At 40.8% G+C, this 14,690-nt stretch overlaps 1 protein-coding gene and 1 pseudogene across 2 annotated transcripts in view; one reads left to right on the forward strand and one right to left on the reverse strand.

The window, feature by feature from the left end:
* Positions 1–14,690, reverse strand: part of CRYBG3 (crystallin beta-gamma domain containing 3) — a 134,289-nt gene that overhangs the window by 96,379 nt on the left and 23,220 nt on the right. The window lies entirely within an intron of this gene.
* Positions 11,636–12,823, forward strand: LOC135228301 (large ribosomal subunit protein eL42-like; annotated as a pseudogene).

The raw sequence follows: 14,690 nt of genomic DNA on the forward strand, positions 1-14,690 counted from the left end.
CTCTTGAGTCATCTTATTATGAACTTTTTGGCATTAGCCAAAAACAAAGCCATACATTTGTAAATGACAATATACAGGCAGGTGATTAAGGCCGTGCAAAACTCCTTTCTCTGGAAATCCGTATTATTAAAGTAATATTTTGATGGTTTAAATAGTTGGCCTAATTTTTTACCCTTAATTTTAAAGTAGTAACCAACATTTAAACATTTGATTGTAAAAGGATACACACATATAGGTGGGTTTCCACTGGGACCTTAGGTTGACTCCCATTAGGTCTGTTCATAAAGACGCGCTAAACCACCCTTTATTCAAGTCTAATTTTAAGTGTTAGCACGTAGCCTTTCCAGTTTTTAAATGAAGGAATTGGTCTCTACGGTAGTCATGACACAGTTTCTCAACTTGATACGTATTTCTCTGAGATAAGAACTTTTAGTTTTAACCAAGCAATCCAAAAACAAAGTGTTGCTTAAACAGATGGAAATTCAGAGTTCATACAGTCCCTTCACATATTATCTCATTTGACATCACAAAATATAAGGAAGACTCAAAAAATATTACCATTCCCATTTTATAGGTGAGGAACTGAAGTTCAGAAGGGTTTAGCTATATGACCAGAGTTAAACAGCTAATCAGCCACAGGAACGGTACCTCAACCCATCCTCCCTGGCCTAGGCCCAGGACTCTCTGGTACAGCTCACTAACATTACACTGATTTAAAAAAAAAAAGGTGGGGGGGGGCAGTGAGTGTCCAGGAGCAACAACTCTGCCCACCATCCAGACCCTCGGAGGTCACTGCTGAAAGGTCAGCTGACACCGAGAGGTGAGGTCACAAAGTATAGTCATCCTGACCAGAACTAACCAACTGGGCAATTTCCCAATTCTAGGCAACGGGCATCGCAAAGGCCATTCTCAGCTCAGATCAGATTTGATTCACCTGAAAAGCTCATTAAAACACAGATATCACAGCCCTGCTCTCCAAAGGTTCTGACTCAGTAGGCCTGGAATGGGGACCAGGAACATGCATTTTTACAAGCACCTTGGGAAACTACTGCAAGTAATTCAAGAACTGAACTTCAAAAGGAGCCCTAGTGGTGCATTCAGCTGCTAACCAAAGCATTCAGCTGCTAACCAAAGGTTGGCAGTTCAAACCCACAAGACATTCCGTGGGAGAAAAGATGTGGCAGTTTTCTTCTGTAAAGATTTACAGCCTTGGAAGCCCTATGCGGCAGTTCTACTGTGTCCTATAGGGTCACTATGAGTTGGAATCAACTCCACAGCAGTGGGTTTTGGTTTTGAACTTCAAAAAACACTAATTTAGATGATGCCGGGCTCTCTAGTGACCTCTTAGGTCACCAACGCAATTGTGCATAACTTAACACTCCACATTATTCTAAACCACACAGAACACTTGCACATGGTTATAGCACCAAGAAAGCTAAAACCAGGTCAGGTCATCTCCTTCAGGATATTTGCAGAGGGGAGTAAAGAATGCCAAATGCCACTGTGAAGTCAACAAAGATGAGGACCAGCCTCCTCACTGGTCTTCAAATATGTCAGGCACACGCCTACCTTAGGAATTTTGCATTTACTCTTCTCTCTGCTCAGAATGTTTTCCTCCCTGACAGATACATGACTCACTCTTTCACCTCCTTCAGACCTTTACTTAAATGTCACCTCCTCATTGAAACCTTTCCTGGTCACTCTAATCTGAAATAGCAACCCCCTCCACTCTGAGACCACCCATCTCCCTACTCTGATTTTTCTCCTTTGTATTTGCCAGTACCAAACACACACACACACACACAAACATACCACTTAATATCTGTCTCTTCCTCTAGAAAGTAAAATTGACGAGGACAGGGAGTCTGTTTTATTCATTACAGTATCTCCAGTATCTTGGAATGTGCTCAGCAACAGTGCTGCTGTTAGGTGCCATTGAGTAGCTTCCGACTCATAGCAACTCTATGTACAGCAGAACGAAACACTGCCCAGTCCTGCTCCATCCTTCCAAAAGTTGCTGTGGTGGCAATAGTAGGGAATCAAATACTTGTTAGATGGATAAAGAAACAAGGACCATGGAAAAGCCCGGATTGCAGGAGAAAACTGTTCAGACATTTGTGAGTAGAGCCTAGAACTCGAGGTGTTAAGCAGTGAGTAGGTGGTAAGAAGTAGGAACACTCAGGAAAGAGGAGGGAACCCTTTAGGGTAAAAAAGAAGGAAAGACATAAGAACAGTTCAAATTTCAACACAGAAGTAGCTTTTTGTTACTGTTTTGAGGATCAGCCACATGCCTGCTGGACACAGGCAAGAAAACCTGTGGAGGGGGAGCAAATGCTGTGTAAGAGACAAAGATGAGGGGGTGGAGCCAACATGGCACCACAGGCAGACACATCATGCCATCCCTCAGCAGCGAAGACCCAAAAAACTAAGTAAAACAGATACAAACGCCAACCTGGGAACCTTAAGCATAAAATGAAGTGATAAAGAACTAGATCAAACATCAAACGGAAAAAGAAACTGAAGGAAAAAAGAGAATGAGGAATGATACGGACTGGAGGTCCCCTGCCAACTAACATGGAACAGCACTGCCATCTTTGAACACAGCCAGCAAGTATGGGAAGTATGGGAAAGCAATGTCATTAAGCTCCCAACAGGAGACAGAGCACCTGGTAACCAGAGAAATACGCTTTCCCACCCATCACACTTCTGCCCTACCCCAACCCCCACCTGCTGGCTCCTGCCATTCTTTTTTTTTTCTCTTCCTTTTGTTTCTCTCTCCCACTCAGCCCCATACCCCACCTTTCCCCATTCCTGCCAGGCCACACCACACCGCCGTGAGAGCCACCAGCCCACTGCCAACCCAGGTCCCACCCACTACACCACTTTTTCCCTTTCTTCCTCTACTTTCTCCCTCCCACCAAGCCCTGTACACCACTTCTACACCCTTCCCACTGGGCCACGCCACCCTGCTGCAGGTAGAGAGCGGCCGGACTACCACCACCCTGAATCTGCCCTGCCCCCATCTACCAGCTCCTGCCGTGCCATTTTTTCCTTTCTTCCTTTTCTTTCTCCCTCCCATCTAACCCCATACACCACCTCCCCACCTTCCCACCAGGCCATGTTGTGCCGCCGTAGCTAGACAGTCACTGACTCACTGCCACTGCAGGTCCACCCCACCACCCACTGGTTCCCATCATGCCATTTTTTTTCTTTTCCTCTTTTTCCCTTTTGTCCTTTTTTTTCCCTCTCACATAGCCCCATACAACACTTCTCTCCCTTCCCATCAGGCCACACTGCACTGCCACAGATAGCCACTGGCCTGCAGTTACCCCAGGTCTGCCCCATCACCACCTGCCAGCTCCTGCCATGCCAACTTTATTTTTTCCCTTACTTCTTTTTCTTTCTCCCTCCCAGCTAGCCCCATATGCCACCTCTACCCCTTCACACTGCCCTCTGTTGAACCGCCGTGGCTAGAGAGCCGCTGACCCACTGCCGCCCAGGGTTTGCCCTGCCCTCACCTGCTGGCTCCTGCCGTACCACCATTTTTTTTCTTCTCCTTTCTCTCTCCCACCTAGCCCTGTACCCTACGTTCCTCCTTCCCATCAGAACCCACCATGTTGTCAAGGTTAGACAGCCACAGGAGCACTGGCCCACCATTGCCCAGGGTCCATCCCTCCTGCACTCACAGCCCCTACCATGCCGTCATTTTTTTTTCTTTTTTTTTTAAACTTATTTTCTTTCTCCCTCACACCTAGCCCAGTACGTCACCTCCCCTCCTTTCCTACCAGCCCCCAAGTCTGCCCCACACCCACTATGTTATCTTTTTTCCTCTTCTTTCCTTTCTTTTCATTCTTGCGCCCACAAAGCCATGTACGCCACCTCCCCTCACTTCTTGCCACGCCACTGTGGATACAGGACAACTGGCACACCAGCCTGGCCCCAACCACCAACTCCACCACACTACCATTAATTTTATTTTTCTTTCTTTCTTGTCTTTGTACCTCTTACCTAACCCTGTAAGCCACTTCTCCCCCACTTCTCGACAGCCCCCAGAGACACCCCACCTCACTTGCTAACAAACTTTCTTTTTTCTTTCTTTTCTTTCCCCCAACCCGACCTAGTCGGGTACACCATTCCCCACTTCCAACTGGCCCTTGCCATACTGCCATGACTATGGTGTACCTGGCATTCAGGTCCACCACTGCTTTGGGGCAGCACTGCACCCCCTCTTCTGCCACTTAACCAGCTGCTGACCAGTGAAAATCAAGCCCATACCATTCCTGGTCCAACACCTACGCATATGTGGCAAAAGGTTGTGAACACTCCCATACTGCTAGACCAACATCATGAAGCAGGCAGAGCCAGCTCAGTCTGCCCTCAGCCACCTTGCCAAACCAGTGTACAGTGAAGCAGGCTCGCCCTGCCTGCTTATGCTCTGCCCATCCAGACAAGCTGGTGAGAACTATTGTGCCCACAGATGAACATGCAGCAAAGTACACCTGGCCCACCATGTCTAACATATTTAAAAAAAAAAAAAAAGAAGCAGGACAAAGCAAACAAACATACAATCAATAAATAAAGAACACCTTAATGTCTCAGAGACATCAGACAATATCAAAACATGTAAGTGGCAGGACAAGATGGCTCCAGCAAGTGACCAAAATAAAGACTCAGATGACCTTCCAGTAGAAGAAAAGTTTGTAGAACTACCTGACACGGAATTCAAAATTGAGGGCTCTTCAAGAAATCAGTAAAGAGATCAAGGAAAACACAGAAAAAAAACTAGGAAAAAACAGAAAAAATCTCAGAAAACACAGAAAAAAACAACAAAGATATAGCCAAGATCAAGGAAGACACAGACAAAGCAATAGAAGAATTCAGGAAAATAATACAAGAAGAAAATATCAAAACAAATAATTAGAAATCATACAAAACAACAACTAGAAAGACAAGGTAAACAACAAAATTTTGAAATAGATAACTCGGTTGAAAGTTTTGGAAACAAATTTGAAACAATGGAAAACAGAATCAGTGGGACTGAAGACAAATCCACGGACACCACTTTGTTTAAGGAAAAATTAGGATGAAGAAAACCTAAGAATTATGTGATACACAATCAAAGCAAAAATTTGCATGTGATCAGAGTTCCAGAAGAGGGGGAGAAAAATTCAAAGAACCTCATATAGGACAGACCCCTAAAGAAAGCCACCAAAACATATCATAATCACACTCACCAAAACAAATGGCAAAAAAAGAATACTGAAAGCAGTTTGAGAAAAACAAAAAGAAATTTACAAAGAGGAAAAAATAAGACTAAACTCTGATTACTCATCAGAAACTATTCAGGCAAGAAGGCAATAGGATGACACATACAAAACCAAGAAAGAAAAAAACTGCCAACCAAGAATAATATATCCTGTAAAACTCCCTTTCAAATATGATGGCGAAATTAGGCTATTTCTAGCTAAACAGAAATTAAGGGAATTCATAAAAACCAAACCAAACTTACAAGAAACATTAAAAGGAGTCCTTCGGTTAGAAAACAAAAAACATCAGACAACAACCGGAGTCTAGGACACAGGACAGCATCAGCCAGATACCAATGTACTTAAAAAAAAAAAAAAAAAAAACTCTCAATAAGAAAACTAAAAGACTTAAAACAGGTAACAGAGATGTCTATCTGTAAATGCTAGCAATGTCAAAACAATAAAAGGGAAATAAGTGGTGTAGGTATAGAACTTTAAAATGGAGAAAAACTCAAGGCAATATCAAGTAATAAAAGACTGGTTCAAACTTTGGAAGATAAGGGTAAATTTCAATGTAACAACAAAGAAAGTCAACAAACCTACTTATCAAAATAAAAAAGAAAAAGTCTTAACAAACACAAAATCTATAATAACAAAAAAAAAAAAAAGAAAATCCACAACAAAAGGAACCCAGCACAGGAAACTAAGAGGAACAAAGAAAACATAAGCACCACAAAAAAAAAAAAAAAAAAAAAAGCACAACAATATGAAGCAATAAACACATACCTATTGATAATCGCACTGAATGTAAATGGCTTAAATGCACCTATAAAGAGATAGAGCGGAATAATGGATTAAAAAAGCATGACCCATCAACATGCTGTCTACAAGAGACACCTTAAAACAAAGACATAATTAAAAATCAAAGGAAGGAAAAAATATATCAAGCAAACAGTAACCAAAAAAGGGCAGAACTGGCAAAACTAATCTTAGATAAAACAGATTTTATGGAAAAATCAACCACAAAAGCCAAGAAAGGACATTACATGATGATTAAAGGGACAATTCACTAAGAATATTAACTTTAATAAATATCTATGCACCCAATGGCAGGGCTCCAAAATATATAAAACTCTAACAGCACTGAAAAGAGAAACTGACAGCTCCACAAAAATACTAGGAGACTTCAACATACCACTCTCAGCTAAGGACAGAACACCCACAAAGAAACTCAACAAAGACACAGAAGATCTAAAGGCCAAAATCAACCAAATTGAGCTTACATGTATATGGAACACTCCACCCAACAGCAGCAAAGTATCCATTCTTTTCCAATGTACATGTAACATTCTCCAAAATAGACCACATTTTGGGCCACAAAGCAACCTTTAAAAAAATCCAAAACTCTGAAATAATACAAAACATTCTGTCTGATCAAAATGCCATAAAAGTAGAAATCAGTAACAGGAAGGGTATGGTGGGGGAAAAAAAAAATGAAATACATATAAACTGAAGAGCATCTTTGCTTAAAAACTGGGTAGTAGAAGAAATCAAAGAGGGAGATAAAAAAACTCCTAGAATCAAGTAAGAATGAAAACACATCGTATCAAAACCTTTGGGACACAGCAAAGGCAGTGCTCAGAGGTCGACTGATAGCAATAAACGCGCACATCAAAAAAGAACGGCTCAAAATCAAAATAATAACCCTACGACTTGAAGAAACAGAGAACAACAAAAGAAGCCCAAAGCATCCAGACGAAAAAATAAAGATTAGAGCAGAAATCAATGAAATAGAGAATAGAAAAACAATAGAAAAAAATCAGTAAGAAGTTGGCTCTTTGAAAAAAGAATCGACAAAACTGACAAACCACTGGCCATACTCACAAAAGAAAAACAGGAGAGGAAACAAATAACCCAAATAAGAAATGGGGGACACTATAACACACCCAACTGAAAGAAAAAGGATCATAACGTAATGCTATGAAAAACTGTACTGCAAGAAATTTGGGAACCTAGAGGAAATGAACAAATTTCTCGAAACATACTGCCTACCTGAACAGAAAATCTGAACAGACCCATAACAAGAGAAGAGACATGAAGAGGCAATAAAAAAACTCCCAACACAAAAAAAATCGACCCAGACAGCTTCACTGGTGAATTCTACCGAACATTTAGGTAAGAGCTTACACACCACTACTACTCAAACTATTTCAGGACATAGAAAAGGAAGGAATACTTCCAAATTCATTTCATGAAGCCAGCATAACCCTGATACCAAAAGCAAGTAAAGACACCACGAAAAAGATAACTAGACCAATTATCTCTCGTGAACATAGATATAAAAATTCTCAACAAAATTCTAGCCAAGAGATTCGGCATCATATCAAAAAAATAATACATGATGACCAAGTGGGATTCATACCAGGTATGAGGCCACTATTATAAAAACCACATTAGCCACAGCCTCCACCACCAGCCTGAGTTCAGAAGAAGTAGATGATGCCCAGTTATCACCACCAACCGCTCTGACAGGGATCACAATAGCGAGTCCTGGACAGAACAGGAGAAAAATGTAGAACAAAATTCAAATTCACAAAAAAAGACCAGACTTACTGGTCTGAGAGACTGGTGGAACCTCTGAGACCATGGCCCCCAGACACCCTGCTAAGTCAGAGCTGAAGCCACTCCCGAAGTCTACCTTTCAACCAAAGATTAGACAGTCCTATAAAACAATAACACATGCGAGGAAAATGCTTCTTAATTAAGTATACGAGGCCAAATGGGCAACACCTGACCAAAAGGCAAGATGAAAAGGCAGAAAGGACAGAAAAAGTGGACAAATGGACAGGTAGAACCCTGAGCGGAAAGGGAAAGGAGGACAGTGCTGACACATTGCAGGGATTGCAACCAATGTCACAAAACAATTTTATATAAATTTTTGAATGAAAAACTAATTTGTGCTGCAAACTTTTACCTAAAAAACAATAAAAAGAGAGAGAGAGGATGGCAGTTTCCAGAAGGAAAGGCAGAGGGTGACAAGATGAAGAGGCCAGGGGCAAGTATTAACCTTAGAGAGGAGTAGGAATATTTCCTCTTCTGAGTAAAGTGGGATGGAGAGCGTCTAAATCCCGAGAGATTTCTTGAAGCGGAGAAGACGATGATCAAGGTCCTGACAAGTGGCTCTGAACCTCTGTCAAGTGAGGGGAGAAACGACCAGGGGAAGGAGGCAGCAGAGGTAAAGCTGGGGTTTAGGATACAAAAATGGAGACGATCTGGAAGAGTGTTTCTTTAGAATGCAACCCCAAATCAGAAACAGGCTGAAACCAGGTGTACCAAGCAGCAGCAAGAGTTCATGTAATGTATTCATGTTCATGTAAACAAGTAAAAACCAATCTAGGTGGTTGAATGCAACAGTGAAAAAAAGATGGAGCCTACATTCTACATTTTTGCAGGTCTAATCAGCTTTATCCTGTCACCTCCCAAAGCAGCCTGTAGTAGGTGGCAGGGGCTGTGCCAATGTGGTGGCTGGAACAGTGAACAAGACCAAAGAGTAGAGAGTTTGAGTCTGTTAAGTGAAACATAAAGAATGGCGAGGTGACTCTTCCTTTACCGTGTCTACCATTTGGCTTGTTCATCCTTTCTACACCAGGACCTGTCTTCATTTTGCATGGTGAGGCCAACCCTTCAGAACATCCTGATCCCCCAATTCCTCTGCACCCTCAACTCAAATGACCTCCATTCCCATTCCACCTGCTCCTTTGGCTAACCCTGGCCCTTGTCATAACCCATTACCACCTCACATCTGAATACTAATCTTAGATACTCCCCAATGTTCACACCCTCTCGTCTTTCCAGCTCTCTTACCTCACTGCCCCAGGTGTACCCACCATACCTGTTCTCCTGCCTCACCACAGCTTCTATCCTCTGGCTCTTTTACTCTGTCCCTTTCAGTTACAACAAATTTTTCATCTTTTCTATAAGCTGCCAAATGTGGCCAATAGCCCTTCCCCCTTCCAGCAAAACTCCAATTTTATCCTTCCATGTAAGCAGACGAATCTTGCCTTAAAAATCCATGAACATATGCAGTTATGCAGATCCAGGCTGCTAATAATTCACATTTACAGCCTCAGCTGGAAATCTCTCTTCGACCTTCTCCCATTTTCCAAAGCAGCTGTTTCAAACCTTTCCCATATTCCCTAAGAGATTCCTCCACCAGAGCAGTGGTTAATAATGCTTGGCATTTCCTGAGGAACTCCGTTGGCCATTTTCTCTCCAAGCCTCTAGCGCTCAAATGTATTTGTCTAGCAACAACCTTCTCCTATCTCTTCATTTTCAATTTCCTTAAAAAGAAGTCACCAACTCTCACCATCTTCTGTTTCTTCTCAATAGCTCCTTAAGCCCCTGCAATCTGGCTTTCTCGTGAAACATGCCTCTGACCACGATCTCCCTAGTACTTACTAATTCAATGGACTTTTTTTTCTGTCTTGGTCTTTTATGTCTGCAGAATGTGACACCGAATCTCTTCCTGAAAACAATTCTTTGGCTTCCACGGCATCACTCTCAGAACCCTTTCTTCTCTGAATATTCTCTTCATCTTCTTCAAGCTCGATTCCTTCAGACCAACCCTTATATAAAACGTTCTTCCAAGTTCCAGCCTCAACCTTCTTTACTTTCACACTCTCCTTGTGAGATCTCATTTCCTAGAGATTCAACTACTCAGACAATTCCCAGATCTGTATTATGGGTTCAGACTTCTAAGCTATGGACTTATCTCCATCTGGATACTTCACTGCAGCTCAATTTAACCAAAACAACTTGATCAAGCTGTGTCTCTCTTCTTCCACTTTCAGTAAGCTGTAAAATTCCCATTTGTGGTTAAAAGATCAAATATAACATCAGGACACCATGACCTCTTCCCCATAATACTGCCAACTGTGAACTATACCAGTTTTCTTGCTTACACTGCTATTGTTTTCCACTCTCCTCTCCACAGTCAGAACAATCTTTTTAGAATTCAAATCTGACCTACCTTAAAACCATCTAATGGCTGTATATTGCTCTCAAGATAAAATCCAAACTCTCTGGCACAGCATTCAAGGTCCTGGTGGGTTAGCCTCTGTGTCCTTCTCCCCATGCATTCATGTTCTACACATGAATGCTTGGAATGCCTAATGTTACCAAATGCATTCTCATTCATACATTTGTCCCCTCTCCCCCACCTTCTCACTACTCTGTGTCTCTGCATAATGTTATTCTCTCTGCTGAGAAAACTATTACTTGCCTTCTTTGCTGGAAAATTCCTACTGCTCCTCAACTTTCTCAGAATGAATATTATGCGCATGTTCTTCTAGGTATCTCTAAAATTCTATACTTTCCTTCTCACCCTGGGGTTGAAAGCCAATCAATTTCATCAGCTTTTATAATGAATGAGTAGGACTGTTACTTAAATTATTAAGTGACTAAAATTTGGCATTCATATACTAAAACCAGTTGCTTAGGGGTAAAGAGCTTGGCTGCTAAACAAAAGGCTGGCAGTTCAAATCCACCAGCCACTCCTTGGAAACCCTATGAGGCAGTTCTACTCTATCCTATACGGGTGCTGTGAGTCGGAATCAACTTGATAGCAATGGGTTTATTATACTAAGATATATGGCTGTAAAATATTACCTGGCAAATTTGCTACCACCAATAGTAGAAACTTCAATTTTAAAGAAAACACTTTGTTACCAGTTTATTATATCTGCTCTTGAGTTGGTTATAGTTTATGTGATGCTAAAATTTTAAATCAAAATCACTCATCTGCTTTATTCATAAAGAAATTTAGTTTACAGTGGATTGTCTGATTAATTCCATAATGACTACTAATATATATTTGCATCAACGATATTTTTCAATAAATGGATTTTACAACTAACGTTAAGGTATAAAATGAACTACTTAAACCTACTGCTAGAAGTAATTTTGCTTGAAAGTTGACATTACCTTCTTATCATGGAATTATTTTTCCATCAGAAAACAAGAACAGGCAGAATAAGTGGGCTATAAGCTATTTTGCCCTGCCTAAGCTGATCGAGGTTTAACGCTCAATGAAGCTGATCGAGTTTAACGCAGAACAAAGTGATTCGCAGCTGTGGTGTTGTAACATACCAGTGTACCGTGATCAGTTCTGAGGTGTCACAAATAATTTGTTACTAAAATAAGGTTAAAAACTGAAGTTTCAGATTGATTCACTTTTTAAAAATTATCTAGAATGGAATCAAAGTTATATCTATGGTGCTACTTTCACTGGTTTTCACCTCAGTGTTGATAAAAGGATGTAGTTAAAAGTAGTGTACAAACTAAATGCCCTTAATCATAGTTCACCCATGAGAGTCATCCATCTTGTCTATCTCTGTCTCTCTCCGGTCTAAGTGGGAAAAGTCTGAGCTAAACAGCAGCAATGGGTCCCGACAGGAAAGAAAGGTTGTTGATGGGCCTTAGAGTAACGGCAATGGGGAGGGAGACAAAATGATAAAATCCCTCCCAGTTGTCAGTACTCCCATAGGCAGGTGGTACCTTTTTCTGGGATAGGAAATATAGGAGAAGAAAGTGAGGATAAAATACAGTGAGTTCAACTTTGAGTATGTCAAATCTCATACCCCGTGGCATCCAGGTAGAAAGGTCTATCAAAGAATTGGCTCTATCACCTTGAACCTCAAAAGAGAACATGTTGGGCCAGAGAAACATATGTGGGCTCTGTCATAAGCTAAGGTATGCACAGAAAAAAGATCAACCAGGACAAGTATATAGAACGAGAAGAGGACAAAAACATAGCCTGAAGCTTTTCGTGCTAACGGTGCTCCTGCAAACATGGCCAATGTTCCTAAACCCCACTGAACTTTCTCTAAGAAGTGCAGCAACTACCAACCCGACAAAGTGACACAGCTCAAGAAGGGCAAGGATTCTCTGTATGCAGAGTGGCATAGTGTCAAGTGGCACTATGACAGGAAGCAGAGAGGATATGGTGGGCAGACTAAAACTACAAAGAAGATTGTGTTGAGGCTTGAATGCACTGAGACCAACTGTAGATCTAAGAAAATACTGGCTATTATGAGATGAAAGCATTTTGAACTGGGAGGAGATAAGAATAGAAAGGGCCAAGTCATCCAGTTCTAAGCTTCATCTTTTGTTTTATTATAAGAAAAATAAAATCTTAAGGGAATGGTAAAAAAAATAATCTGGGGGAAGCCATTCCTTCCTGGCACAGTATAAGGGCTTTTCCAGTGAAAACACTGAGCCAGAATAATAAAGGCTTTTGATTCTCTGAAAGCTTTTGGAAACCCCTATAATGTTCTGGAGCCCTGGGAGTGCACTGGTTAAGACCTTGGTTAAGACTACTAACCAAAAGGTTGACAGTTCCTATTTACCAGCCACTTCAGGGAAACCCTATGGGACAGTTCTACTCTGTCGTATAGGGTCATTATGAGTTGGAATCAACTCAACAGCACATAACAACATAATGTTCTATTATCAATATCCGGCACCTGTTGAGGTATACAGAGTAAGCAAATTTTATCACTGATTTTGAGTAGAGGGAAACAAACATCTAGAGTATGGACATGACCTGCCATACTCAGTTTCCATTTTGATAAGGTACTCCATCATACCACAAAGTAAGTCCATTCCAGGCCTGTGATGGGTTGGAGGAAGCTGCTGCAAATCAAATAATACCTTGGAGTTCAACATCCAGTAACTCCAAGATATCCAGGACCCAGACAGACATGAGAAATACTGATAAGTGTAAGCACTGGCAGTCCCTTTGTTATCCAGATACCATAGTGATACACATAGCAATCTCCATTTCAAGGACACTGATATATAGAGTCATCTCTTTATTGAATTAGTCAAGACGCAAGAATTTTAAATTCCAGCTAAAGTTCAATAAACTACAAAGCACCCATTAACAAGCAAGGTTGGCATATGCCTATGATGTTCCCAGACATCTAGGAAATCTAGGAATATTAGTCTAGTGCATATTTGTATCAATTATTTACAATTCATAACACTCATTTTTAATCTTATCATAAATAAATCAGTACTGCAAAGAAACACACTTTTTTTCTTGTTGGCACTGTTTATTAACTGACATGTAGAAACTGAAGAAAGCTTAGCAGTATAATCTCATTGGAAAAAAAAACGGTCCCTTTGCAAATACTGAGGAGCCCTGGTGGTGCAGTGGTTAAATGCTCGGCTACTAACCAAACGGTCAGCAGTTCAAACCCACAAGCTGCTCCGCAGGATAAAGATGTGACAGTCTGCTTCTGTAAAGACTTACAGCCTTGGAAACCCTATGCGGCAGTTCTACTTTGTTCTGTGGAATTGCTACAAGTCAGAATCGACTCAGGGCAATGGGTTTTCGTTTATGGATGCCTATATTAAGTATTATGCTATTTAGTAAGAAAAACAGATTACATTTACATGTCTGTTAATATTTTGATTTTGTGTAGATCTTCTTTCCTTATTGGTCCTTTTCAACTCGTTCTCATTCAGAGGTGAACGGTAGTCAAATTTAAATGCATTTAATTTTTTTCTTGGTTAGGGAAAAAACTAATTACTGAACTAATTTTGGACTTAACAAATGCTTTCTATTTGCACATAGTAGCAGTATTATGGCATCAATTTAATTTAGAGGTTTTCAAACTTCTTTTTCTCAAACACGGGAACAGTTTTTTCAATTATTACCATACTTGGAACCCTGTACATAAACAGATTAAAAGATGTAAGAACCCTTACCAAAGTTGTACCGTTAGTCATGGGCACCAATTCTAAAATGAGACCAGGGTTATACTTTATATAAACCAGATGCCAAACTACTGAGAACAAGCCTAATAATCATCAATTTCATTAGGTACGAGTTGGCCCATCTATAGACTATGGTTCAGATCTAAATTCATTTTAGTTCCTGATTCATTTCTGAAAATAGAGTTACAGCCACAACTCTTAATTTTTTAACAGAATTATTTTTGGTAAATGCGGTTTATGAATCAAACCATCCATTTCCATTAAGTCAATTCCAACTCATGGTGACACTACAGGACAGAGTAGAACTGCCTCAAAGGGTTTCAAAGCCTGCAAATCTTTATGGAAGTGGACTTCCACATCTTTCTCCCACAGGGACTGGTGAGTTTAAACCGCTGACCATGTGGTTAGCAGCCAAGTGCTTAACCACTGCACCACCAGGTCTCCTTAGTCCGTGAATCCCAAAAATATGGCTTATAAATTAAGTATCCAAATGGCAAGCACTAGGTGAACCGCACGAGAATTCTCTTGCCTCCTCTCACTAGCAGTGTGAGTTTTGTCAAGTGACTTAATCTCTCTGAGCTTCCCTTTCTTCAATTATAAAAAGGGAATATAAATTTTGATTAACACTGTAGGATGGACCATATACACTGATTTCTTCTCCTG

This window comes from Loxodonta africana, chromosome 20, assembly GCF_030014295.1.
Source record: "Loxodonta africana isolate mLoxAfr1 chromosome 20, mLoxAfr1.hap2, whole genome shotgun sequence".
Lineage (NCBI taxonomy): Eukaryota > Metazoa > Chordata > Mammalia > Proboscidea > Elephantidae > Loxodonta > Loxodonta africana.